The following is a 19,124-nucleotide window of genomic DNA, read 5'->3' as shown; positions in this document are numbered from 1 at the left end:
TAAGTACTCATGCCAATGATACGACATGTTATTTTCAAATCAACAATAGAAATGGCATGCTCTCTTTCACTTATTCTTGATCCTTGATGCAGTTCTAATGCAGCTTCATTATTTCCATTACCCATTCTCTTTTAGTAGAATACCTTTTCTTTGCCCATATGTACTCTTCACCAAACCACACATGTGGTCAATAAGTTCTAAAGCATGTCTTGTTCGCGAAAAACGTCTCCATCAAGAGGTGCTAAAATTTATGAGCATCATCTATATTTTTATTGACTTTTGAAGTCCCTACTAGTGCTCCCCATTTACTAACATTCTTTTCAAGTGCTTGTTCAACACTTACATGTGTGAAAGATTTCAAAGGACTTGGATGGAAATGAAACTAGTCTCAATACATAGCCATTTCCTTTATAGAACGCATAACATATTTTTTACCATGCTCAAACTCTGTTATTTATATTTATTTTTTATTTTCGATGATCGGGTTACCCATACGGATACCCAATAATCAATTGCCCTATGGGCCAATTTGATCTTAGAAGACGTTATTATATTTTTCTTTCTACAGTGACTGCGTCATAAAATGAAGTCTCGTATTCGAGAGAACTTTAGGTTCAAAACGTGCAAGTCCCATACATCTTGTTTTGTCCCCGTGCACATTATTATTTGTCATATGCTCTAGGCTTTATATTCTAGCTCAAGTAAATGCGAGAACAATCATTAAAAACATGCAACTACATGTCTCTTTCTTTGTGGCATAATAACCCCCGTCTCGCTATGTGTGTGGTCTTCACGTACAATTACATATGCGTTTGCATTTTCCAACCTATATTAGCATGTTGAGATCAAGAGCTAAGTTATGATTTCTTTGAATATATCAAAGCTTCATTCCTCTTTTTTGTGAACAAGATCATGGAAAGTCACAACACCCGCACAACGTTAACATGATTGTTTGTGACGGGTACCTTAGTGTACTTATATACCTAACATTAGCTCTAGCTTGGCATTGTACCTAACAATAACCTACTTAAATGCATGAATGATCTTTCACATTCGTAAACATTGCATATAGTAAGACCTTTAAAGTGAAATTATGTGGAAGGCATTCAATAAGAATTGTTAAGAATTAAGTTTTCATCATTGAATATTTTTATTATCAAACAAATATAATTGAAGTATTGCATACTACGCATCAGGTACCATGCGATGTGTTAAAATTGTAGGGCTTTGCCATCCTTTTACATGGCAAAAGGGAATATTACACGAGGCTCGCACTAGCTTTAAAAGGAAAACCCACCAAATGCCCACAATGTTTTGTTTGCCTTTATGCAATGTGTGTAATGGTTAGATTTTGACAATGCTTCCTTTTCTGTTCGTCTATTGATTGCCCCCATTTTCATGAGTCATGTTTGTCTAGAGAAATTCTACAGACAAAAAGTAAAAGGGAAGGATGAATATCTCTCCTTCATCGTTAAAACTTAAAAGTGTCTCTAGCCAACCCAATAATGGAAGTTAAAAGCATCTCTCCAACAGAGGAGTGGTGGTTGCCCATCTAGGAATAATCACGAGAAAGCAAGGGATGAAAGGTAAAGCCGAATAGAAAACAAAAATGGCTAACCATCTGAGAATAATAACACGGACAAAGTGCACGATGATCTAATAAAATAACTACAGAAAAACCCATTTGTTTCACGAACATTTTACATCTAACCAATCTATGAATGAGTGTATGTATGTATGTATGTATGTATGTATGTATGTACAAACATACATATACATGTGTGTGCGTGCGCATGCAAGCTCCCATGTCATTTGTACTTTGCTTTATCTTTCTCTACTTGTTGCTTAAATAGCGCTAAAAATGCTAAAACACCATAGGCACTTTGCATTGTCGTGTAATGGGAACCGACCACTACCCATTCTCTTATTTATATTTGTTGTTGTTAAAGCACAAGGGAATAAACATATAAAAATCGGTCTTGCCTTGGATTCCACTTGACACAACATTTAAGAAAAAATCTTAATCAACAGCAATCTCACTTTCCTTTTCCCTAGAAGTTAGTGGCACAAAAGTAATGGAAAATTGTTAAATGATTGTCTTTTTTATTAGACACTGCGTTTTTTGTTAAATGAGAACACATATAACTACGTTTGAAACAACCCATGCAGTTATTTATTTTCTTTACTTTCTTATTGTTGGAACAATTAACATCGCTCGATGTGAACCTTTCATAAACAATATGTATATGATTACATGTTAATTGATACTTATCTCAAGGTCAAAGTACATGGTCCTAACAAGTTTCGATAGATTGCAACAAGGTTCAATGTAAAGTTTTCATATTTTTCTTGCTACGATGAGTGATTATGATTGCGAAAATTTCATGGACAAAATTGTAACACTGTTATTTAGTATTTGCAATTTAATTCTATGCAATTGTTTCTACTTGGATTTACTTTGATTACCTATAATCCACGATGCCATCCTAATATGTCTTCTCTCTTCCCAAATCTCTACAAAACAACAAGGTTACATCTTTCATATTTCTATGTCATTGGAAAAACTTTGAATTTCACATACATCACTCATGAATTCACACAAATACACAATGACACACATGTGCACATGCACTTGATAACATTTGGGCAATGGAATCCAATGGCATAAGGAGAACGTTCCATTCATTCATAGACTCGATTGGTGCAAAACAAGTCACGAGAAAGAGAGACTTTTCATCCCCACAAACCATGGGACCACAAGGAGAATATCAGTAGTGAATTCAACGATCGTACACAAATGAGCCAATGGGATGTATCCAAATAAAAGGAAACTCGACAATAATGATGTGGAACTAATGTAATGATGGGGTTTTGGGACCTAAGCAACTTGGAAGCTTGGAACTCCTCAATGATGGTTCGACCACCTTGATACATCACCCAATTACCATTTGTGCACATTGTTGTGTCTTGTTGAGTTATAGGGCAACACATTGGGGTTGATAGAGAGACCACCCATTGAATAATTTAGAGCTTCCACTAGTGCATTGCAATATCTCGTTTTACTGATATTGTAAAATCCCATTAATGGATGCATAAGTAAACAATTTTGTCTGATGTTGAGAATGACAGTAAACCCTTGCCTTCTTTATCTCTTGGAATTTAGGTGAATACACATGTTGGGCTTGCGCATGCATACACACAATATATTTACACATGGGGTGGGAGAAGCTTTATATTATTTGTGTTCTCTCTCTCTCAATGGGTAATTATACTAGTTACTATATTGTAAAAAGGTTATAAAACAAGTACATGTCTCACAATAAAACCAAAGAAATGGATGCATGTCGAGGAACTAAATGATCCTTGGTTATAAGAGTCACATAGGAGATATGTATCTCAAATCACCAATATGGTTGTGCATTCCATGCTAGAAATCTTGAATGAATGCATACTAGACGACCCAATAACACAAAAAATGGAAGATAACCGTCACATGTTCTTGCATATAGCGTACTAGTTTGGTAGGCCCCCAATCTCGGAAACAAAGAGCCAAACCCTTGATATAGACCATTCGCATCATGCCACAAGAAAAGATAAAAATAGATGATGACATGTCTCCCCAATGATAATACAAAAGAACACGAACCATTTGAAAGATTATAGCTTGAGAGGGAAACAAGAAACAAGAACCCACCAACCAACATACACCCAAAAATACGTTGCATTTCCAAATGTTTTTATTAAGTGAACCCACCATTATCGTGGAACTGCACTAACCTTCACATTTTTTAATGTAATTGTGATCCTCCAAACCATGGCTAATGATATTCTTGAACAAATGACACATTTTCTTCTCTCTCTCCACCCACACCCCCTTCTACAAAAAATGATTATAAGTTATTAGCATGATCATGGCCTTTCAATGATTGGATTTATCATAAAAATGAAGTGTTATAGTTTAAATTTAACACATAAAGTAGTTTTTCCTCATGAAGATAAAAAAGTTGCTAGTATGTGTAGTAGTAGATGTTTGCCCGAGCATTGTTGATTACGATATGAACTCATATAGACACCAAGAAAAGACAAATATCTTCATGTAAAAATATTGGTATCTAACATACATTATCCTACACTCTCGAAACTTCTTAGTGGTGTGTCTTGCATGTATCATTTAGATAGTCAAGACAACACCGTGAACATGAAATGGCTGTCAAATAAAATGCACTACACAAAAGGGAGAGAAATAATAAAAAATAGAAGGGTGATCAAAGGATCTAACATAGGATTAAGGTCTACTACAAATGGAAAACAATCCTTGCATAATCATCAAACAAATGTCTCTTAGTAAGTTTTGGCGCAAGGAATAATTTTCTATGAGAAGTGATGTTGGGCAACACAATGTTAGGACATTTTCAAAACATACAATCTCAATTTTACAGCATTCAATTCAATTTATTTGATAAACATATACAAACAACAAAAACATGATAATAATTTCGGGGTAGGCTTTGTTGGCATTTGGTTTAGCTTCCATATTGTTGAATTAAGGCATGGGAGTGTGACAATATAAACACATGTGAGGTGTGGTTATCGATGCAACGTTTAGTTTACATTATGTATTTGTGATCCAATATATGTGAAGTTCGAGTATGTCAGAATACCAGGAATAATTAGAAAAGGAAAAGGAAAATACATAAAGAAATCTTGATAGTTTATTGGAATGAATTTGTGGGGGTGTTTCTAAACTTAATGACATGGCGATTGAAGAGATATCACATTAGTCGAGAAAGAATCCATTTTTCGTATGTCGACAAAATAATTCAAATTCCAAGGCGGTAGTTCCTCTCTCTGATATGCATCCTACTTCTATTTTGGGATATGTGTGAGTGCAAATGCATTTTGCAAGTATGTACTTACAAGTTTACATATGTGCATGTCCACATACACGTAACACACACACACACACACATTCATATGTGCAATGAATGTATACCAGCTGTTTGGTTTTAGTGGTGTTTAAGTGTGTCGAAACCCTCCAATATCATATGCTTATAATATAAAATTCTAACATGTGTTTTTTCACGAATAAAATGGATACAATTTTATTTCGTTTAGTAAATATGCCTTTCAATGGAGTTTGATTGCATGTAAGAATGACACTTTAGGGACCGGGTGTTGTAGGTTGTTACATTGGGGTCACATGCAATGTTGACATTTTTGTGACTTGCCGCCGCGTTCTGATGCAAACCTCATTTGTAAAACCATTAAGGCATAAACTATGCTAATCGTAAAGGCCTATGAAATCAAATGCAACGTAGTTCAAATAATGGTAAAATGACACATACAAGATAGGGATAGCACAAACGACTAACGTAGACTAACTACTAATGCATGATAATAAATAACATGTTACATCAATAGTACACAATGATTTAATCACATCTATAAACGATAAAGAAATTGACAAAACTGGTGAAACTCTTTAATTTTGAGTTTGCTTTGATTTCCCAATGAAGTTTCCATTTGTTTACCCCAAATACCCTTCGACAATAGTCAACGAAGCTCTTGATAGCCTCTTCTCAACGTCAATAAGCCAAGCACAGTGCACCCACTATTTTACTTCTATAGATAGAAACAAATGCACAAATGCCCCAAATCACGTAAAAAATGTGTTATGAGTGCGTAAATATAATTGATTAATAGAGACCATTTAGGCCAGCCACAAGGCCCTTGGGTTGTGAAAGACCATTCAATCAACTACAATCTAGATGTCATGGCATTCTATAACTAATATTTGGTTCTTATTAATGATATTTTTAGATTTGGGATGCAATTCATCGAAGATTGTTTGAATGTATTAGCATTGTCTTGTATCATTTATATATGTACATGCAATGACATTAGCTCACAGAGACTGACAAGTCAACCACATTGTACATGTAACATCATTCACAACTTATTTATGTTTACAAGGCCTTCATCAATGTCTCTTATCTAGGAGCATGAAATTGATGGATTCTCCTCAGAATATGGTTTTACTATAGTAAAAGTTCACAATCAAGGCTTCAAGACAAGAAGACAGGCATTTCATAAACAATGGTAAAAAAGTGTCGTACCCAATGGACAACATATAGCCCTATTTTAGTTATTGGATGTTGAAAGAAAGAAGATGGGGTAGTAGTCCCCACATAGGGATAAATTTTAGCTCTTTATTTCATGGGATTGCCATTCCAACACTTTATGAAATACAATTCTCAATTGTGTTGAAAATGTTGATGGTGAAATTTTTAATTTTTAATTTTTATTTCCAAAAAGATGGTGAGATTTCAAGACTACAAACAAGGCACTCATACGTTACTACTATGTATCTATATTTGTCCCTTTCTTAATCGTCACCTCTCTTCCTTCCCTTTCAATATGTTATTTAATTTTTGAATTTCGTTATCTAGAAGTTGCCCTAGTTCATTGCTTCAACAAACATTTTACAATATTTTTTATTTAATTTTGTTTGTTTAAACTACACCATAGTTTCCATTACCAATCCAAAAAGCATATACAAGACATATAATGATACAATGTAGTGGCGGGTAAGATATCCCCCATTATGGCATAATTGACACCAACCTCCACCTATAGAGGAAACAACCATCACGGGGGTACATCTTGCCAATCCATTTTGTCATTTATCTTCACAAAAACTAACAAATCCTTCCATTTTGTCTTTAAAGGATTGCATTTTGCAGTATTTTGGAAATGGAAGATGCAATTACAATTGGACTTTGGATAATAACTTACAGATATATTAATTTTATTCAATTTAAATATATACTAATTTCATTCATTTGAAAGCCCTATAACATTTTCATAGCATATAGTTTTTGCTCTCAAGGGTGTGGGGATTCAAGTCTCAAGGAATAGATTTGATGTTGCTTCGATATTTTACTTTGAGATCCCACACACTAATAATGAGTCCCTATAATATGCCTTTACAACATTGGCCTTTATTTGATTGTCCTTGGCACGGGGATTGAAACGGATAACAATCCCTTCAAGAGGCCGTACTAGAAGGTAATCAATATGTACGTAGAATAAGAGGATTGCTATAAAAATGGAGGCCACCATAGGACTTGTACTACTCAAAAGAAGGTGTAGTAGCAACAATGATTGAAATATGAGATTAGATAAATCATAACCAAAAGACATCTCTAGGGACTATGCAGAGATGAAACCTTAGTGGCGATTTCATAATCGAACAAATGTGTACGTGACATGTTTACCATCACATTTTGATGTGGTGAAGCATTTTGTCTCAATTTAGGAATTACAATAAATATTGGAAGATGATAGCAACGCGACATGAAACTAACAAAAATCTTCTTTGATGCATACAGAGAACACACAATGTGTAGATACCATTCATTCATAAAAAGAAAAGTAAAATTTTTAAATACCCTACATAGCTATATTGCATAGATCCATGTAAAAGAGAAGGTATTGTTATATGACATATGAAGTTATTACAATATTAGTGAGTAGGGATTCTCAACATAGAGTTTGGAAAGTAAAATCTAAACTCTCAAAGAAGAAAAGGGACTTGATCTATCACATGTAATGTAATCTCTCATCTGTATGTCAAAAATTGAGGAAGGTAGGTAATGTGAGAATGTTCAAAGTTAAGTACAGTTGGTTGGTATACTCATTTCATGAAACACATATCGCATGACTAATAAACTATTACACATTCTTGTATGAATTATGAAGGGTCATGGATATATTATAGATTTCATTGTGAAACATTTCCAAATCACCGAAAGAAAACCCTACTCCATACACAAATTTGCATGATACGGTATTTGTTGAATTGTAATAGGTTAAACCATGGAATATGCACATGCCAAGCTTACTTCTTCATGAAATATTCCATTTTCACATTTTGAAGATAGATAGGTATTAATAAAGTTTTACGAAAAAATAAACTTAAAGCATGAAGTTTCATAAAACAAAATTCATATGTGATGGCCCTCATCCAATGAAGAGAAAAATGTACAGATGTAAAAAAATCACCAAGAAAAATAAGTACAACAACTAATATACTACCTTGTGCTAGATTGTCTTTTGGATGTTCAATGACAAGCAGAGAATGCTAGGAACTCTATGTCCATCATTAAGTTTGGCAACCCTATTTGTAGTATGATCATACCCATACTGTATACATGATACATCCATAATAAAATAGACCCCTTTGGAATGGACATTGAAAAACAAAGTGTAAGTTAAACATTAAAGTTAATTCAAATCACTTATTGGTCTCGTTGTTTGAATTTCTTGATGATTATTGGGAATTGCTAGCAAAAACACGATTAAGTTTTGTTGGGGAGTATTATGTAGCATCAAATACGCAAAATCAAACTTTGAATCACAACTTGGTCACATTAACTCCAATGTATTCGTCATTGTCAAATCATATCATTTCCTATAGAGAAGTGTAATGTTGCGATTATGATGCATGCATTTTGGTTTGGGATACTTTTTGGTCTTGTGTTCCATCTTTCTTTTCTTTTGTTCCATTTTGGAAAGTTATTATTTGCCGTCATTTTGTTGTACAAAACTTGATGTCAAGGTAGTAAACCCAACAAAAGTTTAGGAGAAAAGTCGTAATCATGTTTGTATATTTGTACATCATATTTGTATTTGTGTTGAGATTGATATGCCTTGAAAATGCGTCTCTTTAAATAACCTCCATATGAGGTGCAACATGATTAAGAATGCAATTAAAGAACGGGGGGCTCAAAATGTCACAAAGAAAGACTATTTATACCACTTTAATTCTAATTCTAGGACACAGATTGGGCAAATAGTCATGCATTGAGCTAATGGGTCTATATCTAGCCTAACTGACTTCATTGGTGTATGATTCTATGTATGCTCATTGTTGTGGCCTTCGACGGGCTATTGGATGCATGTTTCTAGGAGAGACCAGCTCCCTTGGTGTAAAAACAACAACTGATCACATGGCTTACTGGCTTTAGATTTGACCAAGTGCATATTGCCATATTCATAATCATTACTCATTTTCATAGGCAAACAGGCCAACATTTCTTTATGGTATATATATTTTGTTTTCCTTACAAGCTGAATGTTGTAAGCAAGCACAATACACTTCAATGGAGATATATAGGGGTTATCAGAACTCAAATTTCCAATTCCCAATCATTGTCAAGATATCTTCTTGTAATCAACCGGTTAAGGGCTAAGGATTTCAAGTTTAGGGTGGACAGTAACTATAAAATTCCTGATCATCCTCAATATATCATCTTGCAATGATCCAATTTAGGGTCTAGGGTTTATGGACATCACGATACCAATGATCATTGAGTTATCCTCTTGCAATGAACTGGTTTAATGTTTCTAGGCTTCAGGATTAGGGATTACGAACATGTCAAATCGGAAGCTAAAATCATCGATTGAGATTTCTTAACTTCGAATATCTATGTTCCATACCCCTCTTCCAAGGAACTTGCAAGTCTTTTCAACTCTATGAGCCATCATCAAGCAAATCATCACTTGGATATGCCTTTGCCATGAGAATGTATGGAGTTGCACAAACATGCTGATGAAAGCATCCATTACCTAAGTTTATTTCGCCGTGCATTTTGGACAATGTCAGTAGTGCTGACCATAATGAAGGACCTGACAAATGATCAAGAAAATCCTCTATCTTGACCAAGCACCCAGGTTTTGCATAAAGATCCACAATGCATGTATGCCGATCTATTGTTGGCGAAAGATCATATTCCACTATCATCGTGTCAAATATCTCCAGGTCTTTTTGTAGAACCTTTGCATGGTTGCAAGCATAGAGTAGACAAGTGAATGAGATATTATCTTGTTGAACACCATGTCTATGATTCATTACATAGCCTCTTATCATCGAATTCCAAGACACTATGTCTCGGTGTGGTATCTTATAGAAAACTCCTTCTACATCTGGTAGTGAGCCACACCTAGTCAGAAAATTGCATATAGAAACTCTCCTTCAAACCCTTTCCGCATTTTATCAATCTGAACCTCATGGCCTTTGTACATGGCTAAAATATCTACACAACATTTCAAAGACACAAGCACTGTGACATTATTTGGAGAAACACCCTCTGCATACATTTGATCGAAGAAAGCAATTGCTTCCTGTCGATGATTTCCTTCTACCTATCCTTCAATTAACGCTGTCCGTGACACGACATCCAGAACTAAGAGCTTATCAAAGATTTCCTGTGATTCTTAAACTACATCCTCTTGAGAATACATATATACTAAAGTGTTTCCAGCAGACATGTCTCTTTTAAAACCCTTCTTCATAATTCCAGCATGTAGTTCTAGATTTTCTGCATAATTATGTGCTTCTACATGTTTTTAACATGGAAACATATGCTCCGGAATCAAGAAAGACCCCTTCTAGTTGCATACACTCAACACATTCCATAACTTGCTTACTGTTTCCTTGTTCCAACATAACCAGCAATTGATGCATGCCACGGTGCTAGATCTTTTTGTTGAAGGTTACCAAATACGTCTTTAGCCTTTACAAAACCACCAGATGCATGTCAACTAGCGCATTGCCAAGAAAAAAAGTACTTTTCAAGAAATATCTTGCTGGGATTTCTCTGTGAATTTCCTGATCACTTTCCAGTGCTCTTATGCTAAAGCAGAAGCAAATGTGACAGCATTAGGATATATACCTTCGCGCTTCATCTTTTAAAAAACAATGAAGGTCTTCCACACATGGTCCATGTTCTGCATATATACCAATCGAAGCTGTCCATGAATCAATATTGGAGGAAGGAAGGTTGTTGGAAGCAACCAGTGCATCTGTAAGGGATCCACATTTTGCATACATATGGATCAAACTATTACCAAGGAAATTATTTGAATCTAAACCTCTTAGAACAGAATCAACACGAGCTTCTCTCCTCTTGTAAAGAGATCTACCTCTACCTCGCTTTCAAGACACAAACCAAATGTGTGGAGGTTGCTTCATCTGGTCATAACACTCAAAATGTTTCTTCACCTGAACCATGTTCAGCAAGCACATCAAGCTACGAATGCAGTCCAAGAGACAATTGTTAGAAATGGCATATTGTTAAAGACATGCCTAGCCTCATGTATAGTAAACCACATTTAGCATACATATCGAATCAATCCACTTCCTGTAAAGATATCCGACACAAATCAATTCACTTCCTGTAAAGATATCCATGTCGGAATCCATACATCATGATCTGAATACATGCAGAGATTGATCTCTCTCTACATCATCTGGATATCCGATACAAATCAATTCACTTCCTGTAAAGATATTGGATATCCGACACAAATCAATTCACTTCCTGTAAAGATATCCATTTCGGAATCCATACATCATGATCTGAATACATGCAGAGATTGATCTCTCTCTACATCATCTGGATTTCTATAAAGGTGGGATACATAGCACATTTAATACCATGTATCTCACATTTCTAGAAAACCACATGCTCCATGTACATATGGATAAGCAATCTTGATCATTCTTAAAGATGGCCAATGAGGACCTGTATTTAGGCAATCATAACTTTGGGTCACCGAAATAAATCAAAGTGTTTGTGGTTATGCCTGTATGTGTGATCTTTCAAACTTTTGGTGACTAGATTTTTGTGTAAGTTGCAGTTTCTAGTATCTTCAAAAAAGAATTTGGCTTTGAAGTTTTAATGGTGGCTGAAATTTTCACGATGGTGCAAACTATGTGCGAACCTTTCAAGCTTTTCTTGACTAAACTTTCATGGCATTTCAAGTTTCGAGTACCTTCAAAAAAAGATTCGTCACTCAAATTTTAATGGTGGCCCAAATTTTAATTGTGGATGAAATCTGCGAAGGCAACGCTGTTTGGAATGATCTCCGACTTTTGGTTTTTACATTCAGTGATGAAGGCCCACGTTTTTCCCCCCCCCTAAAAATATCCTTTCATTAGTTATAAACAGTTATTACAAGAATGTTGACCTATTGTCAAGCTACCATTGGTATGTTGCACTCTTCCTTGGGTCCCCATACCTAAAGGATAAATAATATCAACACTCCACCACTCCATAACCTAGTTATGTGATTGGTAGTGGGAACAACCATACCGATGGTGCTAAGCACCACATGGGTCTTTTTTTTGTAGTGTGAAAAAAGGGGCATTCTTCCAACATGCGATAAATTCGAGGCGTTGCTACATCTGTCTCCAATGGAAGGCCCAAGTTTTGGATGAGTATTAGAGTTTTTACATCTAAAACTCAAAGATTTCTTTGAAGTTTTTTCATGATCTTAGAAGTTTTTTGAAGTTTTCGATCTCAGCTGAAATTTCAGTCAAGTTAGCCTTGATAGAGTTGGGTTATTGGGGACAGTTGCTTTGTAGAGAGCCGGTGTCGCAAAGTTTAGCGCACGTGTGTTACTTGGGTGGGACCACGGGGGTCTTGGACTAGGGAGTACTCAAGGGATAGAGAAGACCTAAGGTTTGCTTTACGACAATACTACTTCCCGACCCCTTCCCGAGCAAGGTCTTGTTGCCCTTTGTTTTGTGAGGCCGGTGGTTCTCGTTGATCACGACTCGTCGACCTTTCAAGATCACTGCACGAGCCAAGTAATCAAACGGGTACAAGCAAGATGAGCACGCAAGATGAACGCACAAGGGGACAATAACACAAACACGAATGCCCATACGTCTTTATGAGGAGGAGAGGTGCATGGGCACGCCCGAACGCTCCCTCGTCACAAGACGTCGAACGTACGAGGAAGACACGAAACACACGCACAAATGCTCGTACGCCTTTATGAGGAGGAGAGGTGCATGGGCACGCCCGAACGCTCCCTTGTCACAAGACGTTGAACGTACGAGGAAGACACAAAACACACGCACAAATGCTCGTACGCCTTTATGAGGAGGAGAGGTGCATGGGCACGCCCGAAACGCTCCCTCATCACAAGACGGCCGAACATACAAGGAAGACACAAACACACGCACAAATACTCGTACGTCTTTATGAGAAGGAGAGGTGCATGGGCACGCCTGAACGCTCCCTCGTCACAAGACGACCGAACGTACAAGGAAGACACAAACACATGCACAAAATGCTCGTACGCCTTTATGAGGAGGAGAGGTGCATGGGCAAGCCCGAACGATCCCTCGTCACAAGACGGTTGAACGTACAAGGAAGACACAAACACACGCACAAATGCTCGTACGTCTTTATGAGGAGGAGAGGTGCATGGGCACGCTCGAACGCTCCCTCATCACAAGACGACCGAACGTACAAGAAAGACACAAACACACGCGCAAATGCTCGTATGTCTTTATGAGGAGGAGAGGTGCATGGGCAAGCCCTGTTATGTACACAGAACGTTGGTGAGGGTAGGTCACTAATATTTACATTAGTGAAGGGTATGTTCACTATTATTAAAAAGGGGACTAATGATCGGATAGAATGAATGATATGTGCATGCACTATCATGATTTAGACAACCAATGAATAGAGAGCCTTTTAGAAAGGCACATCTATTCAAGGGGCCTAGGAAAAGGTATAAATATGAGGCTTAGCTACCCTCATAGGGATCATCACGTCGGAAGGCTGCTGTCGTAGACACTGGTGGTGCGGGCTAGGCTTTCGTCTCGACGATCGTGTTTATCTCTTCCAAGGTATTAGTCATCCTAATATCCGGCGGTATGGGACGTCGGTGGTAGGTTGGCTATGTCTAGATCATAGCTCGGGGGTGGTCGGGTGGAACGGGTTCTTCTATCCAATCTATTTTCTTCCTTTTTACTTGATTTGGTCTATTGATCAGTAATAGACTCTTAACAGTGGTATCAGAGCTTTTACTAACAATTTTTTTGTTGTTTTGATGTTTTTTGCGTGTGAGCGAGGGGGATCTAACAAGGCTCGTCATGCTCTTCTCAGGATCAAAACAACACTCTAAACCCGGTATTCTTCTTTTTTGATCTCTTCTCTTTTTCTATTATGCGTTCTTTATGGTCGAATCAAATTGGTATTACGTTTTATTCTCTTTCTTTCTACCTCCTACTACGCTACGATTTTACTTATTATTATGCATCGGGCCGAGCGTGTTTGCACTAATCGCACACGCTCAACTCATGGCCTTTTGCATATTGCGATATATATCCCACTCTCTCCTCTCTTGAACTCTTACGATAATAATTATTCTTGTGCATTGGGTCGAGCGTGTTTGCTCTAATCGCACACGCTTATCTCATGGCCGTTTTGCATATGATGTTGAGTATACCACTCTTCCCCTCTATTGAGCCATCACTTGGCCGATTCTAAGGGATGATGTGGCCTTGACGAGGTGTATGTTGCCTACCTATGCCACTCTACTCTCTATTAAGCCATCAATTGGCCGATTCTATGGGATGTTGTGGCCTTGACAAGGTATATGTAGCTTACATATGCCACTTTCCTTTTTAATTAGCCATCAATTGGCCGATTCTAAGGGATGATGTGGCCTTGACGAGGTATATGTCACTTACCTATGCCACTTTCCTCTTTAATTAGCCATTACTTGGCCGATTCTAGGGATATGTGGTGGTCTTGAGGAGGTGCATGTCAACTACCCTAGGGTTTCGTATCTTAGGGCATGTTTGATTCCATACACCTAATTGTTGATTATTCTAATTAAATTTTAATTTCATAAGTATTGTTTCACTTATATGATTTTCTAGTAATTATTATTTACCCGCCCACAATTAACTCTCCTTTTTCCACTTCCTTTTCATGTATAAAGTATTTACATCGTTTATTTTTAATGTAACCTTTACGTGTAGACTATTTTTTCGTATGGAGTGGCTTGTTGAACGATTTTTTTTTCAACGGGTCATCTAGGTTTAACTCTTATCATCAAGCCTTAGAAAACGAGTAAAACCATATGAGTTCCCTTATTGATGTTTTACTCATGGATTTGAGTATTACATCTTTGCGCACAACACCGTCATCACTTGTATCAATTTGTGGCTTATGTCACAATTGTGCAAGTTATAACAATCATATTGGGATGTATATGTGCATACCTTGCACTTCCCATTTATTTGTGACTTTGTTTTTTCGTAGGTAACACATGGGTTCTTTTTTTTTACCCTTGTTTTCGTCACTACTTAACTCTTATGAGTAGTGCCTTATTTTATCATTTTATCATCACGTTTGCTTATTGCTCGCAAGACTAGAATATTACTTGTGAGTGCACTTGTTTTTTCATGTAATACACTTTCTCGACCATATAATACATGATGGGTTGGCATTAATATAAGGCTATCTAGGAAATTTCATTGATGTAAGAACCATGGTTGAGCCTCGGGGAGCCGCCATGATTACTCAAGATAGAGATCCGAGAAATACATCTTAGCTATGTTTTCCCCCATGGTTTTTAAAACACCATAGTGTTACCATAGTTATCGGATCTCAAATCACATCTCATATGTCTAGAGGGGTAAAGACATGAGATACTTTCTTGGATAAAGTTCTTTCAATCAAAATTTCAAGCATTCATTTTGCTTGTGTATTTTCTGAACCTCCTTATTTTATTGCATACCCACAGCGTGCATCATGGAACAAGTTTTGAACGCAGTTGGAACGATCTCTCCAAATGAGACCTCTCAACCCCAATCCGCATCTCGCACACAAGCTGAGATCACTATTGAGCAATTGCTCACTACTACCTTGAATCAATTGGCCGAAATGAGACAGGCCAATATGGCATTGGAAAAGAAATTCCAAGAATTAACTATTGAGTCCAAGAAAGAAGGTGAACCTTCCTTTGTAGTCACGCCTTTCAAGGGAGATAAGAAAGAAAGAACCGAGGAGGCTATTAGCACTTGGCTTGGTCGTTGGGAGTCTCACTTTGAGCTTCATCCCAAGCCCGATGCAGTAAAAATTGGTTATGTCGGTCGTGAGTTAGGTGGCCGAGCTGCTGCTTGGTGGCGTGGCCTAAGGACCGCAAAAAACTTACCCACAACTTGGGAAGGTTTCGTTGATGTTTTTAAGAAACAATTCTTGCAGCCACCTTCTCAAACCGAACAAGCACAACACTTGCTCACATTGTCTAGTAAGCCATTTACCTCTCTCGAGGATTATGTGCATCACGCTCGGACCCAGATCCAAAAATCGGGACTTACGGGTGAGAAATGGTTTGTCGCTTGTTTTTTGAATGGTATTCCCAATGGGGATTATCATTGGATTGTCCATGACAAGGACCCCACAAATTTCGAGGAAGCCGTCAACATTGTGCTGCGATACCATAGGACTTCCAAGAAAGACCACAATAAACCTGAGTTCGCCAAAACTCCGAATGTCAAGTTCATTGGGAAACGTAAGCAATCCAGTGACACTCTTGACCGCGACTCAAAGAAACCGAACCTCTTCTGTGCATATTGCAAGAAGCGGGGCCACACAAAGGATACCTGTCGTCGTCTTGAGAGGAAGTCAATGAACACCCCTCCTCAAGACAAATCTACGAGTCACACAGGTGAGTCTTTTGATATTGTTGAAGTTCATACCAATCACTTAAGTTTATGTGAATGCACTTTTCCTTCACATTTACTTGGACCTAATGATTTACTCCGAGCATTCGGATATATCAATGGAACACAAGCACATTTCTTGTTTGATTCTGGTAGTTCTCACAATTTTCTTAATGATCACTTTGTGCAGCAAATGGAGCTCCACATAAACGCAAGTGATCATATCTATCAAGTTCACATGGCAAATGGAAACGTTCAATACATCAGTGGCATTGTTTGTCAACTGCCAATTCAAATAGATACTTATTTGGAGAAGCTTGACTTTCATGTTATGAAATTACAATCCGCAGATGTCATTTTAGGATATCCTTGGTTTTTTAATAAAAACCCTTCTTTGTCCATTGATTGGGTTAATCACTCAATCACATTTGAACTTAATAATTGTAAACATTTTATTCAATGTTCCAAACTTCCTTCTCATTCACTTGTGTCTTCTAAATCTTTAAGTGAGTATTCTAGTTCATTAATTTATTCGTGTGTAATTGATCCTGCGGTTCAATTTTATTATTTTAATATTGACGCCACACAATTACCACATTTTGAGCAACGATTACTCGACTCTATTTTAGAGGATTTTCAAGATGTGTTTCCTACTGAATTACCGCGTACTTTACCACCTAAACGTAATGTGGACCATCAAATTGAACTCATCCCTGGGGCTGCTCCTGTGAGCATTCCACCTTACCGACTTAGTCGATTAGAAGAGGATGAGATCGCTAAACAACTTAAGGAATACTTGAGTATGGGCCACATTAGGTATAGTAAATCACCTTGGGGTGCGCCAGTTCTATTAGTCAAGAAGAAGGAAGGTTCGTGGCGAATGTGTATCAATTATCGCCGTTTGAATAAAATGACAATTAAGAATGCATATCCATTACCTCGTGCCGATGATTTGATTGATCGTTTGCACGGGGCTCGATATTTTACGAAAATTGACTTACGAACTGGTTATCATCAGATTCGCATCGCCGAGGATGATATTCCTAAAACCGCTTTTCGTACGCGCTATGGCCATTATGAGTTTTTAGTCATGCCGTTTGGGTTGACTAATGCTCCAGCCACATTCCAACAAGCGATGAATGATGTTTTCCGAGATCAACTCGGTGATTTTGTTGTCGTCTTCTTGGATGATATTTTGATATATAGCCGTACCTTGCAAGATCATGTTCAACATGTTCGATCTGTTTTGCGAAAGTTGCGTGACAACTCTTTCTATGCAAAACATTCAAAATGTGACTTCTTCCAAAAATCTATTGTGTACCTAGCTCATTTAATTACAGAAAATGGCGTTGAAATTGAACCTTCTCGTATTGAAAAGGTTAAACTTTGGCCCATTCCTCGTAATATTCGTGAACTTAGATCATTCTTAGGGTTTGTTGGATTTTTACGAAAATCAATTCGTAACTATTCCAAATTGACCACGCCATTAACTGACCTTTTAAAAGGTCATCCACGTAAGTCTGTCAAACCAATTTCATGGAATGAACAACTTGACAAATCATTTGAGACACTCAAGGAGCATGTGTGTCAGGCTCCCACTCTTCTATTACCAGACCCTTCTAAGCCTTTCTCAATTGAAACCGATGCTAGTGATTATGCTATTGGTGCCGTTCTTTATCAAGGTGGTCACCCGATTGCTTTTGAAAGTAAGAAGCTTGATGCTGCTCAATCTCGGTATTCGGTTCAAGACAAAGAGTTGTTTGTGGTGATACACGCACTTAAAACATGGAGGCACTATCTCTATGGAAATAAATTTGTGGTTACAACAGACCATCAATCATTAAAGTATTTTTGTGACCAGCCCGATCTTGTTGGTCGTAAAGGCCGTTGGGCTGACCTTATGCAAGATTTTGATTTTTCCATACGATATCGCAAGGGTTCTATGAACACCGTTGCTGATGCTCTTAGTCGCATTAAAGAAGTTAACATGCTTAGCTTCACGGAAATAAAATCTGATCTTTTAGATCACCTTCGAGGGAAATACCTTGATGACAGTTATTTCTCAAAATACTGGACGAAAGCCGAATCTGGTTAGATGCCGATACTAGCACCCTACCCTTGAAGGCGACCTTTCACATTACAAACGGTTTGCTCTACCGTAGTGGAAAGGTCTGTGTTCCAGATTTACCAAATGTTAAACAGAAATTTTTTCATGAATGTCATGATGCACCATCTGCTGGTCATCCTGGAATACAACGCACACTCGTTCTCATCTCGTGTACTTTTTTCTGGCCTAAGATGCGCTCTGACGTGCATAAATACGTAACTCAATGCTTACAATGTCAGATTAATAAGTCGGAACGACTTAAAGCTGCTGGTCTTTTACATCCCTTAGATATTCCCAACAATAAATGGGAAAGTATCTCGATGGATTTTATTGTTAGTTTACCTCGTACACAGAGGGGTCATGATGCCATATGGGTTGTCGTTGACAGGCTAACAAAATTAGCTAGATTTATTCCTACAAAAACCACGGTAACCGCTCAACAGTTGGCTTATCAATTTGTTGATGAGTTATTTCGTTTTT

This window comes from Azolla caroliniana, unplaced genomic scaffold (assembly GCF_043228905.1).
Source record: "Azolla caroliniana isolate FFs.n. ecotype wild unplaced genomic scaffold, voAzoCaro1.0.p SCAF_17, whole genome shotgun sequence".
NCBI lineage: Eukaryota > Viridiplantae > Streptophyta > Polypodiopsida > Salviniales > Salviniaceae > Azolla > Azolla caroliniana.
Note: the sequence above shows the minus strand (reverse complement) of the source record.